Genomic DNA, 18008 nt, shown 5'->3' with positions numbered 1-18008 from the left:
CCCCCGCTAGTAAGTCCCCTCTATAAGCCCCCCCGCTTATAAATCCAACTCCCATTAGTAAATCCCACCCTATAAGTCACCCCCACTAGTAAGTCCCCCCTATAAGTCTCCCCTGCTAGTAACCTCCCCCTATAAGTCCCCCCCTAGTAAGTCCCACTCCTATAAGTAAGTCCCCCCCTATTAGTCCCAACCCTAGTAAATCCCCTTCTATAAGTCCCCCTCCTTGTAAGTCCCCCCGCTAGTAAGTCCCCCCCTATAAGTCCCCACCCGTTAGTAACCCCACCTATATGTCCCCCCCTATAAGTTCCCCCTGCTATTAAGTCCCCCTCCTATAAGCTAGTCCCCACCCCTAAGTCCCCCCGCTAGTAAGTCCCCCCTGCTAGTAACCTCCCCCTATAAGTCCCCCCCCCTAGTAAGTCCAACTCCTATAAGTAAGTCCCCCCTGCTAGTAACCTCCCCCTATAAGTCCCCCCCTTTGTAAGTCCCACTCCTATAAGTCAGTCCCCCCTATAAGTCCCTTCTCGAAGTCCCCCCGCTAATAAGTCCCCCCCCTAAAAGTAAGTCCCCCTCTATAAGTCCACCCCTATAAGTCCCCCCTGCTAGTAACCTCCCCCTATAAGTCCCCCCCCTAGTAAGTCCCACTCCTATAAGTCAGTCCCCCCTATAAGTCCCCCCGCTAGTAAGTCCCCCTCCTATTAGTAAGTCCCCCCCTATAAATCCCCACCCGTTAGTAACCCCACCTAAATGTCCCCCCCTATAAGTTCCCCCTGCTATTAAGTCCCCCTCCTATAAGTCCCCCCCCCCGTTAGTAATCCCAAATATATGTCCCCCCCTATAAGTCCTCCCTTCTATTAAGTCCCCCTCCTATAAGTCAGTACCCCCTATAAGTCACCCCCTATAAGTCCCCACCCTAGTAAGTCCACCCCTATAAGTTCCCCCGCTAGTAGGTCCCCCCCTAAAAATCCACCCCTATATGTCCCCCCCTATAATTCCCCCCGCTATTAAATATCCCTCCTATTAGTAAGTCCCCTCCCTATAAGTCCCTCTCCTATAAGTAAGTCCCCCCCGCTATTAACGCCACCTACAAGTCTCCCCCTCTAAGTCCCCCCTGCTAGTAACCCCCCACCCCTTATAACTCCCCCCCGCTAGTAAGTCCCCCTCCCATAAGTAAGTCCCCCCCTATAAGTCCCCCGCTAGTAAATCCCCCTCCTATTAGTAAGTCCCCCCTTATAAGTCCCCCCTGCTAGTAACCCCCCGCTAGTAAGTCGCCCTCCTATAAGTCCCCCCGCTTGTTAGTCCCCCCATATAAGTCCCCCCGCTAGTAAATCCCCCTGCTATTAGTAAGTCCCACCCTATAAGTCCCCCTCTCTAGTAATTCCCCCCCGCTAGTAACCCCAGCTATATGTCCACCCTATAAGTGCCCCCTGCTATTAACCATCCCCCCCTATAAGTCCTCCTGGCTAGTAAGTCCCCCTCCTATAAGTAAGTCCCCCCCTATAATTTCCCTCGCTAGTAAGTCCCCCCCTATAAGTCCCCTCTCGTTAGTAACCCCACCTATATGTCCACCCCTAAAATTCCCCCCTGCTAGTAACCCCTCTTATAAGTCCCCCCTGCTATTAAGTCCCTCTCTTATAAGTCAGTCCCTCCTATAAGTCCCCTTCTATAGGTCCGCCACGCTATTAAGTCCCCACCCTAGTAGGTCCCCCCCCCCCTATAAGTCTCCCCACCCGATAGTAAGTCCCACTCCTATAAGTATGTCCGCCCCTATAAGTCCCCCCCTATAAGTCCACCCATATATGTCCCCCCCGCTATGAAGTCACCTCCTATAAGTCCCCCACCTATAAGTAAGTCCCCCCCTATAAGTCCCCCCTCGCTAGTAAATCCCCTTCTTATAAGTAAGTCCCCCCATATAAGTCCCCCCCCCCAGTAAGTCCTCCCCTATATGTCCCCCACGCTATTAAGTCCCCACCCTAGTGAGTACCCCCCTATAAGTTCCCATCCTAGTAGGTCCACCCGTATAAGTCCACCCCTATATGTCCCCACCGCTAGTATGTCCCCCCCTATAAGTCGCCACCCTAGTAAGTCCCCCCCTATAATTCCCCACGCTAGTAAGTCCCCCCCCCCTGTAAGTCCACCCCTATATGTCCCCCCCGCTAGTATGTCACCCCCTATAAGTCACCACCCTAGTAAGACCCTCCCTATATGTCCCCCACGCTAGTAAGTCACACTCTATTAAGTCACCACAGTAGTGTGGCTATAAGGATTCTGGGACCGGCTGGCGAGGGGGTCGGGGTTTCGCGTGGGAAGGGGAGGTAGGGGAAATACCCCCACTTCTTAGCGGTGGGGGATTGCCCCCACTCCACGGTGGAGGGGTAAGCCCGGTGGTGGGGGAAAATTAATCACGTGACACTCCAATTGTTTAGCCTTTAACAAAAAGGTTTATTTATATCGTTAGATCTCTTGGTACTGATAACGTGGTATAACTTTATAAGAAGTTTGCGAATCTAAATTCCATTTTATAAATTGCGATTGTGTAGTACATCGCGCGCCTATCTGCCTATTTTGTTATTTCATCCATTGGTATGCCTAATTTCAAATGAAAAACTCCAGCCGGTGTTCGCAACGGGTCCGCCAAACGTCCCAGCCCTTTACGCGAGAGATATAAGAGAGAGAACACATATTGTAAAATTAATTTATTATGAAAGGAATTGAGGGAACGAATAAATACACGTAGATTTTGGGAAACAGCCTTGCGGCATAAAAAACACACTTTATTATTTAAAATATATATTCTTCACAATCTTCATTTTTTTTTCCTGATAATCTGCAGCGAGATAGCTGGGCTCTGCGTTTTGATTAGTCCTTCCATCTAAAATCAAAATGGTCCACTTTGCCTCGTCGAAGTAAGGTCTACCTCAGGCTCCATTTGCGCGCAGCTTGTGTTCCCGTGACAAAAGTCTCCGATTGCGTTGCCAATATTTCTCACCTTAGACATAATTGAAATCATGTTGTTACTTTTCGCATAGTAATAGCTCTATTTTTGAACAAACCAAGTATACTTACAAAAATTCAGCACGCGATTTTTAGGTTTACGCCGCCTCTTCATCTCCTTTCTCTTCTTGCTCCTCTTACTCCTCTTTCTCCTCTTACTCCTCTTCCTGTTCTTGCTCCATTTGTTCCTCCATTTCATTAGTTATCTCCATAAGTTCCTCAACTAAGGCGGCAAAATCTGGGTCATCCCCAATGTCCTGCACCACCTCCACATTCTCCCACAAATCATCTTGCTTTTTCGGTATGTCACACAACATTGTTCTTTACACTACCGTCGCTAGCGTTAAAATGATCTCAAGATTTTTCGTCACTAGTCGCTCAGATGCAAAACGATCTTCCAATGAAATATGAACTGACCGATTACGCACGTATTTTTTAGTTAATCTGATGCCTTTCTTTCCTCTTTATCAATACATATTAGTCTTCTCTTTATCAAAACGTATTAGCTTCCTTTCCGAGAAGTGGAACGCAGTCAAAGAGAATGTCAATAGAGACTTACTAGCATCCTCGTATATTTTTATTTGTACCTCTAAAAGCAAATTCTAATTTGTAAGGTTGATAAAAAAAAGGAAGTATAATTTTTTATTTTGAAGGTTTTATTTATACAATAAATAAATACTGGGAAAAAATGTTGACATCATTTTTTATTGGTTATTCTAAGTAAATAGCGGCAGATGGTAGTGACAGTAGCAGTAGGAGCGGTATCATCTACGAGAAAAAAGTAAGGAAAAATATTTATTATACTACTTATCCAAGCACTCGATGCCAAAAAAATTTTTTTTTTTTTATCGATTCTTACCGATTGTGGGGGGTCTCCGTAGATGAATCGGACAGTAGCTGGAGAACGTCTGCATCCTCGTCGAACCGTATTATGTTTTCTGGATATAGTTCTTGTTCCATATCAATACCCTCCCACTCCATTTCACTACTAAAATCTGATAGACGATCATCATTATCGTCATTATCCCCATCGGACTGTGGGGATTGTTGCCGCTGAAGCTTCTTCCTCAACATTCTCACCATTGCGGTCAACACGTTGTTATCCTCGTCTTCAATTTCACCCCAATCTCCTTCCAAATCTACTTCTTCTTCTTCTTCCTCCACTGATTCTTTCATATTTAGAATGTTATCAATGTTTTGTTCAGTAAATAATCTGTATAATTTAATTACACCCATTTTTTTTGTAGGAACTATCACGTTAAGCAAACTCGGTAGACTGAGAATGGAAGAGATGTAAGCTCAATACGAAATATATTAACAATACGTATTATTATTTTCTCTATCAATACGTATTAGCTTTCGCCACCTCACAATAGCTATCAACACGTTATTATCCTCCTCTTCCATCTCACTACTATCTTCCACTACCTCGTCCATACTTTGGATGATCTCAATATTTTAACTAGCATCCTGATACGATGAACGTTAATAATATTGTTTTATCATTTTTCACGTGATTTCAAGGGTGAGGAGCAGGGAGATGGGGGTTACGAGTTGAACGATCGTTGGAATTTTTAATTAAAACTTATATATTTTTAAAATAATAATAATATTATACACATAATAATATTGCTCCTAAACTGTAGCAGCAGCAGCAGCAGCACCAGCAGCAGAATCTGCGATTAAAAAATTGAAAATGATTTATTATTAGTCTTAAATTTTAATTTCGTGAAGTACTTAATGTTAGTAGAGTTTAAACTTTTCTTACCGATTCGTGATGGTGGCTGTTAAATGCAATCACGACCCCTATGCTCACGTAGACCACATATTGCACAGCTTACAATACGTGGTATAGGTTGATGATCGGTATCACCAGCAGCACCAGCAGCACCAGCACCAGCACCAGCAGCATCAGGCTGCAGCGGTGCATTTAAAGGTCTACGAAGTGGTTGATGCTGCTGCAGAAGTCTCCATCTATTTGGTACAACTAACTGCGGTGTTGGCTGTTGTACAATCCTAAATGGCTTTACGATTGCTACAGGCTTTACTGTTTGTTGATAATCCAATAATGTCATTTTTTTGTCTGGCAAACTGATTTTTTTTTTGTTTGAATCCATTTCGTCTACTGTCAGAAACACTACTGAATTCGAGATTGCTCTCCAGTACGAATAATTCTTATCTATCTCTACTCTAGATTGAGTTACATCTCTTAATCAAAACGTATTAGATTTCTTTCCGTTTACTCCTGATGAAATAGGAAGGGGAATATTTACAATAATATTTTTTCAATAATTTTTTATTTAATCTCTACTTTTTCTCTCATGTTTTTTTTTTAAATATTATACACAAAATTTAATAGTAAAAGAAATAGAAATGTGGTTGTTCCTCTTCTTCTTCCCTCTTAGTCTGCTTTGACTCAATATCCTCCTCCTCTACTTTTTTCTCCTCTTCCTCTTCTTCCTTCTTCGTTTGCTTTGACTCAATATCTTTTTCCTCCTCCTCTTCCTTCTTCGTCTCCTTTGACTCAATATCTTTTTCCTCAGCCTGTTTCTCTTCGTCTTTCTTCACTTTATTAAAAAAAAAAAAAAACAATTATGAAAAAGTGTAAAAAATAAATACTTACAATTTTTATGCAAATAAAGATGCAGTTTCCGTTCATACTCTTCGAAGTAACGATTGAAAAAATCGTTAATTCGATTGACGTATTCCTCTGCCAATTCTCTGGGAAGAGTGGGTGAAAGAGGAACAATATCCTCTTGAATCATGATTAATTTACACTTTTCGCAGCTCATTTTTTTTTCCTGTGTGCAGCACCGACAACGGTATAAGATTGAATGAAAATTTGAGGACTTGTGTTCTCCTCTTTATTTCTCTAAATAGTTTACAAAGAATCACATATTTGCTTTTATCCACTTGGCAAAAACTGACACCTCCTCGTAAGGACAGTGGATACGTTCATTGTCCAAGTTCGTCTCTCGAACGTGTAAATTACACTGTGTTTTTTCAAAATCATATAATTTAATTAAATCCTTAAACTTAGGACAACCATACACTTCTAAATTGATATTTTCCACATTCATCCTATTCAATATATTTTTTTCAATATTCCCTCCTTTGTAGGCTTCTACGGGATTCTCGCAGGTTAAGCAATCTCCAATAAAATCTTCTACATCCTCCTGCTCGTATTTCTCGAATCCCGTATCACTGTATTTTATACCATGCACCATATTGAGCAAATACCACACAGTTTTTTTGTCTTTCTCACTAAGGTTTTTAATAGTGTCACGCAAACGAAAAGATGCGTAAGAAATTTGGTTACTTATTAAATCAATTATAGCTATATCTTTATATTTAAGTTCTTTTTTATAAACTAAGAAACCTTCTATATTCATTATGTGAGTTATTCTATGCATCGTTGCGCTCGCGCTATTCTCGACGAAGAAAAGAACTGAAATGAAGCATCCGAAGAAATATCTTCGTCGAGAGAAAGACTTTATCGTTTCTTTAAAATATAAAGTTACATTTGATAAGGAGTCCATTCTTTCTTAATTACAATGGGAAAAAATCTTAGAAATTATCCTCTCCAAAAAAAAAAAAAAACATTGAATTTTAATACGTTTAGCATATTTGTTCCCCTGATGGAGGGGGAAAAGGAATTTCTTAAATGCGATAAAAAAAAAAGATCGTTCGGTATTGCATCGAGCGACTGACGACGATAATGACACCGACATTCATTGATTTTCAAGGTTTTGTATTGACCGACAAAAGTTTTATAGTTAAAGAGTTTGCGGTGTTGCGTGATAATGAAGTGTATCACAATGTATTTTCACCACCATTTCAAGAAGCTTGGTTGAGCGATCTCGAGAGAGAACAGAATGAGTAAGTATTTTTTTTTTTTTAAAGATAAAAAATATAATGCTTTTTTCTTTTTAAAGTTGGCTTTATTTTAATCGCCATGGATTCAATTGGACTGACGGTCATTCACCTTATTACACGTATAAAGATGTAATAAGAAAGTATGTAACGTCATACGAGGAGGAGGATTGGATTTTCGTGAAAGGACGGGAGAAATATGATCGGTTGAGAAAAATTTGCAACTTAGAAAATATATACAATGTTAAGGAGTTTGAGTGGGGTAAGTTCAGTCTTAGAGGGAGTAAAAATTTCGAACCACCGTTACCCAAGTGTATGACTCATTATGGTATATGTTCACTGCAAAATGTGTACTATATGAAATCTGTATATGATGAAAGAAATAAATGAATTCTGTGAAAAATTGATAACAATGTATATCGATTGCATCTCGGACGAAACAATGGGATGTGTATATCACCTCTACTCCCATTTTCTATTCGCTATATATGAGCGTTACTCTTCGCGAAAGACACATTCACAATTAATAATTTATTGTTGCCTACCGTATGACAGAATCTTAAATTTTTTAAAGAAACAAAAATGTCTACTGAATTGCGAAGAAAGTTTTTTACAATCAATAGCGCGAACGAATACGATGCGTGGGTACTGGAATGTCGCGAGCATATTCGACGATTGAGCAACGCGGATCGAGCTTTGCCCGTTGGAACGCGTCAAAAGAATTTCGCCGAAATCGCGTCTATAAAATGTCTATTGCTACGAGCGCAGAGAGAACTGAATCGTATTAAATCAGGCGCTGGTTGTAGCAATGACGTTCAAGAACTTATCTGGGAGGAGCTTGATTCGGCGTTTCGAAGTCGAATATGCAGCGGTATGGTAGTTAACAGTAATTATATAGAGCCTAAGGATTTTTTAGTAGACGCGGAAGTATTATTGCGTGTGCGTATAGATCAGGTATTTGTTAGTGCAAATAGTGTTAAGGTTAATTGTGTATTTAACGGACAATTCATCTCCAAGGACAATAGTGATGAAAAAAACATCAGTACGACTAACGCAACATTGTATAAAACTGATAATTTTAGTGACTGGTATAGGAAAAATATTTTAGACGTTATTATGAAAAAATTAAGCGAATTTCAAGAGAGTGATAGTGGATGGGCTTTACAAAAAATCCATTATTTATTAGTTAACATTAATCGTTTTAACCCGTTGCACGCGGGTTGTAGAATTACTCTGCCACCTGCTATCGCAAGTAGGAAATCTCTGATAAATTTGGAAACCAGTGATAATGCATGTTTCGCGTGGTCCGTGACGACGGCACTCTATCCGGCAAAACCTACGGCTCATCCAAATCGTACGTCCTCTTATCCACATTTTCGGACTGTTTTAGACGTCGGTAGCATAACCTTTCCGACTACGCTAAAACATTTCCCGAAATTCGAGACGGATAATAAGTGTCGGTCAACATCTTTACCTTGGAGAATGATATCGATGCAAAAATCGTACCTCTTCAGGTGACGAAGAAGAAGAGATCGAGGCATGCCAATCTTCTTCTCGTCAACGATGAACAGGGAGCTGCACATTTCATGTGCATAAGGAATCTGTCGAGATTGGTGCGAAGTCAATTCACCAAGAGCAAAATTGCACATTATATATGCGATTGGTATGTATTAATAATAATACAAATATAACTGCATATGATTTATTTTTAGATGTCTCCACTACTTTTGCACAGTGGAGAAGCTGGAGTCGCATGAGCAAGATTGCGCGCGGCTTAACGATAATCTCCGATTGATGCTACCGAGAAAGTCCGAGGATCGCTGGGTTTCCTTCAAGATCATCAAAAATGGGGAGCGAGTGCCATTCGTCGTATACGCGGATCTCGAGTGCATATTATCAAAAGTTGAACAATCGAACAGTAGTAGTAGTAGTATTTATCAGAAACATGAACCTATAAGTGTAGGCTATTATTTGAAAAGTGCTCGCGATGCGTCACTCTCGAGATATGATGCTCATCGGGGTGTCGACTGCATCGAATGGTTCGTACGCGAGCTCGAGGTCATTGCGCGTATCGCGAGCGAGAAACTGGGCACTATCGTACCCATGCGTGATCTTAGTCTTACTGAACGATCGCGTCACTATAATGACCCCAATTGTCATATATGCAAAAAGCCGTTTCTTCCGAATCAACTTCGAATTCGCGATCACAATCATCTGACCGGCAGATACAGAGGACCGTCTCACAATAATTGTAATTTAAATTTTAAAGATTCGCATGTCATTCTAGTGATTTTCCACAACTTTTCCGGCTATGATTCGCATTTTATTCTCGAGACTATCGCTAATTTGTACGAGAGATCGGTATATCTGCTGCCTGTACATAAGGAAAAATACATTTCATTCACCAAATATTTGCGACATTATAATATACGGTTGAGATTTATCGATTCGTTCAAATTTATGGCCTCCAGTCTGGACAAATTGAGCTCGTACTTGACGGAATCGCAGCTGACAAATTTGAGGTCACAATTTTCGGACTTGAGCGTCGAGCAGTTCAACTTGCTTACGAGGAAAGGTATTTTTCCTTACGACTATATAGATAGTGCGGCTCGATTGGAAGAGACGGCTTTACCACCGCGCCAGTCGTTTCGCAACAGACTGACCGACAGCGATATTAGCGAGGAAGCATGCAGTCATGCCGTAGAGGTATGGACCAAATTCCAGATGCGCACACTTGGGGAGTACAGTGACCTGTACTTGAAGACGAAGACCGATGTCCTATTGTTGACCGACGTTTTTGAAAGTTTTCGCGATAGTTGCATGCTAAATTATAACTTGGATCCAGCCCATTATTATACACTTCCGGGCTTCACCTGGGACGCGATGTTGAAGCATATGGGAATCAGGCTGGAGCTTTTCACGGACGTGGATATGTTGCTGTTCGTGGAGCGCGGTATACGCGGTGGTTTGAGTCAGTGCTCCTATCGCTACGAGAGGGCCAGCAATCGGTATATGCGGGACTACGATCCGGCGGAACCGTCGAAGTATCTCATGTATTACGACGTAAACAATCTGTATGGGTGGGCAATGTGTCAGCCGCTGCCCACCCATGGATTCCGATGGATCGAAGACGCTGCCAATCTCGATATCTCCGCTATACCCTCGGATCATCCCGAGGGTTATATTTTGGAGGTCGATTTGGAGTATCCGCGCGAGCTTCACGACAAACACGCGGACCTACCGTTCTGCATGGTGCGCGAGAAACCGCCGGGCGCGAGCCAGTAGAAGCTGCTGGCCACTTTAAACGATAAGACGCGTTACGTAATACATTATCGCGCACTGCAACAATGTATGCGTAATGGACTCGTACTGAAGCGTATACATCGCGGTTTGAAGTTTCAGCAGTCCACCTGGCTACGCGATTACATCGAGCTGAACACGTGTTTGCGCACCGCGTTCACTAACGAATTTGAGAGGAATCTCTTCAAGATGATGAACAACGCGGTTTTCGGTAAAACAATGGAGAACGTGAGGAATAGAGTTGACGTGAGGCTCGCAACCAAGTGGGAGGGAAGATACGGGGCGGAAACCCTGATTTCCAAACCGAATTTTCACAGTCTCGCGATTTTCAATGAGAATTTGGTCGCGATTCAATTGTCGAAATTGTCCGCGAAATTTGATAAACCCATTTACGTGGGAATGAGAGTTTTAAATATTTCAAAAATTTGCTTGTATGAATTTCACTATGACTATATGCTTCCTACATTCGGCAGGGAATGTAGAGCGATGTATACCGACACGGACAGTCTGATATACAGTGTCGAGTGCGACGATGTTTACTCGTACATGAAACGCGATCTCGCGCGACTCGACACCAGCGATTATCCTGACGATAATCAGTATGACTTGCCACGCGTCAACAAAAAGATACCTGGTCTGATGAAGGACGAGAACAATGGTCGTATCATGACCGAGTTCGTAGGACTGAGGGCAAAAATGTATACTTTCAAGGTGCAGGACTGCACGAGAATTATTAAAAAAAGCCAAGGGTGTCAAAGGTTACGTTATCGATGGAAATATAACATTTGACGACTACAAGGATTGTTTGGATAATTTCACCGTACAGTCTCGCAATCAAAATTTGATTCGATCGAAGCTGCACCAAGTTTTCTCGATCAGTCAGAGAAAGGTAGCCCTCAGTCCGTACGACGACAAGCGTTTCGTTACACCCGGCACCGCGGCGACTCTACCCTGGGGACATTATAGTCTAAAAGAATAATTTATTCACTTTATTATTGTTTTTATTTTAAGAATACATATATTTTTTTTTTTTAATGACACATCTTAATAAAAGTTCTTATAAAACATTGTTCTTATTTATCCAGGAATTGTGCGTCCTGTCGAATCCCAGAAACTTAACGAACAATTTATCGCCCTTTCTGCGCAATACTCTCTCCACCAGATACACATCGGGATTGATAGTTTTCGAAAGCTCGTATTCGTAAAATCCATCCAACAGTTCCGTACCCCTGGAATCCTTGAGGAGATACGTAACGGGATTGGTCCTCTGCACTTTCGCCACCTCGAATATTTCGGTCGCCTAATTTGGCGTGTAGCCTTTGGCGAACATCTGCTTGTATTTACTAATTCCTACGAAATCGCCGACTTTGAACTTGGCACGACCTACGACCTTGATGTGACTGTATACTGTCTTGAGTAGCTTATCTGCATGCTCGGGTCTCACATCCACGGGACGCATTCCCGTGGTACGATGCTTTCGCGCATTGTACGCATCCACCAACTCTTGCAGCATAGCACGCCACTTGTAATTGTCGTTCAGCGTAAATCGTTTCCACATTTCTGTCTTCAACGTACGATTCCAGCGCTCGACTATCGACGCTTTCATCACGCTGTAAGTCGAGTAGTGATTTATTCCGCGTTTCTTCATCAACGCCTGAAAGTCACTGTTGTAAAACTCCTTGCCGTTGTCGGTCTGTAAATTTTTCGGACATCTGCCGGTCTTTAGGATTCCCGTCATTGCCATCGTCACTTCTCTGCCGCTCTTGGTCTTTAATACCACCGACCAAGCGTATTTCGAGAGGGTATCGATTACAGTGAGAATGTACTGGTGACCCGCATCGATATAATTGCGCATATCAACAAGATTGGCCTGTCAGAGATCGTTGAAGCCGCGCACGATGACTCTTCTGCGTGGAAAATTTATCCTTGCCGGTGCATGGAGCTCCTCCACCAACTGTATCTTTTCTTTGCTCATTTTTTTTTCAAAAAAAAAAAATAGGCAGACTCTTGTCCTGCTCGACGATTCTTATAAATTAACACTGATAGTTCCACCTGTTTCAAATATCAGATCTTACTTACCCAATTTCTCACCAATTTTTTCACACATTGTTTGCAAAATTTGGTTTATTTTTTTCTCAAATTGTTCATTATGTTTATTCAAGGTCATTGTCAAATATTGTTTAAATACAAGCAGTAAATATTCTAAATTTGGTTCGTGAAAGTGTTTCCTACTCTCACCATCCAGTCCAATTCCAAATTTATTTATCGACATTTCAAAATAAATACACTACTGTCACTTTTTTTTTTCAAAAATCAGTCTCTTGTTCCTATTTATTATTATTCCTCTTTTTGATGGCTCGTAATGCCAAGAGTATACAGTCTACGATGTATGTTAAACAAATGCAAATTTCACAACAGCAGGAATCAGACATTTAATTTTTTTTTACCTCGTGCTACCGAAAGACGTTGATATTACACTGAGGTAAGAATGTAACGTGTAACTTTCTTTATACGATAAGATCCTCGTCGAGCAACTCCTCGATTATCGACTGTATCTCGTTGTGATGACTCGTATTACCGGCAGCCACCGATGCGATCAAAAGTCTCAAACGTTCGATCAATTCATTCGGATCGTTCCAATGTACGTACTTGATTGGTCCCTCGGTGACACGCATAAGACCTTTACCCCCTTTTTTTGATGATGTTGACGCTTTACTGACGCCTGATGTTGACGCGTCAGACGTTGACGATTTTCTTGCCCCTGATGTTGATGGTAACCGATCAGGCGGTAACATTGGTTTTCCCAATAGCAATGGTTTCATAATTTCTGTATATTTTACACCTTTATTACCCTTGGTTTGTTTTAAACTATCGTTTAACAGTTTATGCGCCTTAGTTTGATTGAGAATACTCTTGTATTGTTCCAAATCTTCCGGTTTTACAATAGCTCGATTGGGTTCTCTCATGAAAACTAGTTCATAAGTACCTACTGTACCCGTGTATAGCGTCTTATCGAGAATAATATCTCCTTCATGACTAATATCAAATTTACATCTACCAAGCGTCAGTTGTTCATTTTTATAACGAGGTCCAAAAGCACGATCAATCAAGTTTTCCCTATCGGTTAGAAGTAATTTAATATACTTGCCAGGGATCGGATGTGTTCGATTATGTTGAAAGGCAAATTGTAACAAGCGTGGTTCCTCGTTTTCATAAATATTTAATTTATCTAGCAAACTTTTTTTCGAATCGGGCGACGTTTGATCGGTTATAAAAGACTCGTCGTCGGTCATGAAATCCAATGGATTCGTAATAGTTTCATCACTACTATTAAGATTCTTCGCCCATTTAGCAACTCGATGCGGTGTCGATGTGAAGTAGGCTCCCCTCCTCAATTTATCGTTGTATTTGAAAAAAGGATTATAATTATTTATGTTATTACTATCCTCCGTTTGCGAAACGAGTTTCTTCAATGGATCGACTATCGGCTTGAATGTCTCGTTCAAACTGCTCTCCATTATCGCCTTCTCCGATTTCAAGGCACGATGCTTGTCGCGAATGACCTCGCTCGTCTTGGCGATCCTCTTCAGAAGCGATTTTTCATCCATCGCGATGCTGTATACAACAGCTTTCCCCGAATTGAACCGACACGGTTTTTAACCGACCTGTTACTGACGCGGTTTCTTAACAGACCCGACCGGCCTGTTCGTCGGCACTCGACTATCTGACGCTGTTTTTTAAACTGACACTCTCAAGGCCGTGATCGTGGCGTACTCGTTGAAACCTTACCGGCCTGATTATCGACACTAAAGGCCGTTCACTCGATCGTGGCGTACTCGTTGAAACCTTTGCAATATCGACCGTTATTCAGAGAGCTATCCTTGTCTATTACTAAGAAACCGTAATCGCGACTCCAACAGGTCGAACACAATGTGAGAAATTTCTCATACGACATGTCACTGTTGACGTGATCGTTGAAAATATGCTTCAGATTAGTTCCATCCTGCTTAAATATTATTAGAAAGTTTGCGTTATCTCGTATCAGATGCTTTGGTATTTTCGCATAAGTCTGACAGAGGTAGAAGCAATCGATGTTGGAATGTCTACCCATGCAAAAGTAGTCCCTTATATTGTCCTGCTTGTCGTTGGCCATATCGTCGAATATGAAAATGGAATTCGGCTTTGCATCTGCGACGTTCACAATCTCGCAATTGTTTGAAAATTGAAAGTAACCAATTTCCTCCGTGTCCTGCAGAAGCTGCTCCAGATATCGATACTTCGGTTGCTGCAGCGATTTCGAGTAGACGTACAGGTTCTCGAATCTCACACCGTGCGGACTCTCTATGAGGCTCAGCAGCACGTTTGTCTTACCGCAATTCGACGGACCGCAAACTATGCAGCGTATCGGAGATGGTAATAGCGATCCGTGACGTTTTTTTATTTGCGTGGTAGCATCGTGAGCATCCAAATTTGTCACGCGAATAGTCGGCACGTGCTTCACGAAATGCATCCTCGCTATTAACTTTCTGACATAGCTGTATCGTTCATTTATATTTCGCGAATTACGGAACTATTCGGTCAGTTGCCATTACGATGGCGTTCATGCTAGTCGTCGTCGATTCTCTGCAGAACTTGACGAATCATCAGCTCGAACACATACCGAAGATCGTATTGCTCGAGTACTTTCCAGATAGTATCGCGAGTGTGTGGGAAAGATTACCTCGTCACATTCGCGCGGACTCGGATGTGCAGCAATATCAATATTGCTTGCAACACTACAATCTACCTAATACTACTCACCACGATGGACCACCGAGACTGATCAAAGACTATTACGTTTGTCAGCAAGAGGAGAGAGAGAAGCAGTTGCTCTAAATGTCTGGATCGTTCTTCAATAAAGTCTTAAAAAATTGCCATTTGAGCTGCACGTGCCCGGTCACAATTATTGCGGGCCCGGCACTCGACTTCGCGAAAGATTGGAGCGCGGCGATCGTGGTATAAATCCGCTGGACGAGGCCTGCCTCGATCACAACTTAACATATTGGCACAACGAGGATCTACCGGAGCGTCATCAGGCCGATAAAGTGCTAGCGAGGAGAGCGCGTGAACGTATTACCGCAAGAGACGCGACCTTGGGTGAACGCGCGGTCGCCACAGCCGTATGGGCATCGATGAATGCTAAGCGTAAACTTGGCTTGGGATTACATAATAATATTGTCGGGATGAAGAAAGCAGTAGCGGCTAAAATAAAGAACAACAAGAAAAAAATTGGTACTACTACGAGGAAGAGAAGAATTCGAGTGCCAAGGAAACGGGGCGGTATAAAACCTATACTCCCACTGCTAGGTGCAGTCGGAGCACTGGCAGGTGGAGCATCGGGTATAGCGACGGCTGTAAACCGTGCAAAAGATGACAGAGAACGATTGCAGGAAATGCAACGTCACAATCGCGCGATGGAAGCGTCGGCGAAGCGCGAGAGAGGCCGAGGTATTTATCTGAAACCGTACAAGCGAGTCGTCGGAGAGGGGAACCGTGGAGGTATAAAAAATCAACAACAAAAATAACGGTCGGAGAAGAGGAGCGGGAAGAAAATGAATGAGGGGAAATTTCGTCGCAATGTAGAAGCTCTCCTTCCGGATTCTGGTGCTACTAGCAACATACAATTGGCACGCATCTGCCGACGCATACCACATTTCCGTGGAGTCTTTATGCGCACATCTCTGCCGCTCGATGGGCCGCGGTGCAACGAGTGCGCGATCGTGAATCTCGACGATCAATGCGGCCCTGGTACCCACTGGGTAGCCTACGTCAAGCGTAACGACATCGTCGTATATTTCGATTCCTTTGGAAATTTGAAACCGCCGAAAGAATGTGTACATTATTTTGGTCCTAACATTACAATCTACTACAATCATGATCGATATCAATCGTACGATAAAAGCAATTGCGGTCAGTTGTGCGTGAAATTCCTGCGAGAACAGATACTTTGAAAAAAAACAAAATGTCTTTCACCGTGACATTATCGGATCGTAAATCTGTATTAAATTCAGATTTCTTTCCCCCGATCAATCTGCAAGACGAACGCTACGAGATCGGTCTCGTGGACATGCAAACGTACAACTCGATAGCCAATGTGGACGAGACGAATAATAAGTTTTACTACGATAACGATAAGGTACTGACGATACCCAGAGGCTGTTACGAATTGAGTGCGATAAATGAGTATTTGCAGTATCAAATTTCTGCGAGACACGAAATTAAAAACGACATTAACAGCGTTATTCTTCTACGAGCGAACAATAATACACTGAAGAGTGAAATATTTTGTAAATATTCTATTGACTTTGGAAAACCGAATAACATTGGCTCGCTACTGGGCTTCTCGTCGAATCGCGTGATCGAACCGAACGCCCAGGCTGAATCCGATGAAACCGTGAAAATTGTGAAAACAAATATTCTAAGCATCGAGTGCAACATTGCGGGTGGTGCGTACATCAATGGTAGACCACGACACATTATTCACGAGTTCTTTCCCAGCGTACCACCGGGCTATAAAATCTCGGAGGTACCGAAAACCGTCATTTATCTACCGGTCCTCGTCAGAGTAATCGACCGTCTCACGTTACGTATCCTCGATCAGGACGATCGTCTCGTAGATTTTGGACGTGAAGAAATTACCATAAGATTACACATTAAGAAAAATGTTAATTTACAAAAGTAACGAGGATTATAAAGCGGTGAAAGTGGATGAAACGTCCGCTAGTCGTTCGTCCTGCGTGGAGTCGAATACACCGGTTAATCGGAGTGAAAGCAGGAATCGCGACAAGAGGAGCTTCTTGCTAACGAGAAGAAATATAGAATTTTTACAATCATTGGGATTCACCGTCAAGAGATTGGGCGAAAGTACATAGTGGAACAATGGCAGATCCCTTGAACGTCACCGCACCGCTGACCTACGACAATCGCATCACCAAAATGGAGATGCATGCCTACAATCCGTATGCGAACGCCTCTTTGGCGAACAGCGACGAAATTCGCATTCCCATACAGCAGCAAGATTTGATACTACTGCCGTGCGAGAGTTATCTCTACGTCGAGGGACAGCTGGTGGAGGGCACGCGTGACGCGAGCGTCAACAACGAGGATATAGTTACGCTCGACTGCAATTCCGCGGCCTTTCTCTTCGACGAGATTCGTTACGAATTGAACGGTATCGAGATCGACCGATGCAGAAACGTCGGCATTACCAGCACTCTGAAGAATCTCGTTTCCCTGAGCACCGAGGAGAGCGCCAGTCTACGTCATTCCGGATGGTTCGTCGCTACAGCCAAAGACCGACTCAAAAAGGAGGCGGCTGTTAAGAATTTCAGCTTTTGCGTGCCCCTGAAAATGCTGCTGGGATTCTGCGAGGATTATCGGCGAGTCGTCGTTAACGCGCATCACGAGCTCGTTCTCATTCGCGCCCGCGACGGTACAAACGCCATTTACTCATCGATGAAAATCACCGATTCGTCGATCAAGCTGCTACGAGTGCAATGTAGAATACCCCATGTGACCCTGAACGAAATTACGAAACTCCAATTTCTCAGTATCGTCGATCAGGACAAGAGTCTGTCACTCGCTTTTCGCGCCTGGGAACTTTACGAGTATTCCCTTCTGGCCAAGACACAGCGACACACGTGGTCCGTGAAAGCGTCCACGCAATTGGAGAAGCCGCGATACGTCATTCTGGCGTTCAGAACGAACAAAAAGAGTAATCAGCACGAGGATATGCTCAAATTCAGTCATTGCAAAGTACTCGATGTCAAACTCTATCTGAATTCCGAATCTTTTCCGTACGATCG

This window comes from Prorops nasuta, unplaced genomic scaffold (genome assembly GCF_024137725.1).
Source record: "Prorops nasuta isolate Cenicafe-Biocafe unplaced genomic scaffold, Cenicafe_Pnas_1.2 PNAS00011, whole genome shotgun sequence".
Lineage (NCBI taxonomy): Eukaryota > Metazoa > Arthropoda > Insecta > Hymenoptera > Bethylidae > Prorops > Prorops nasuta.
Note: the sequence above shows the minus strand (reverse complement) of the source record.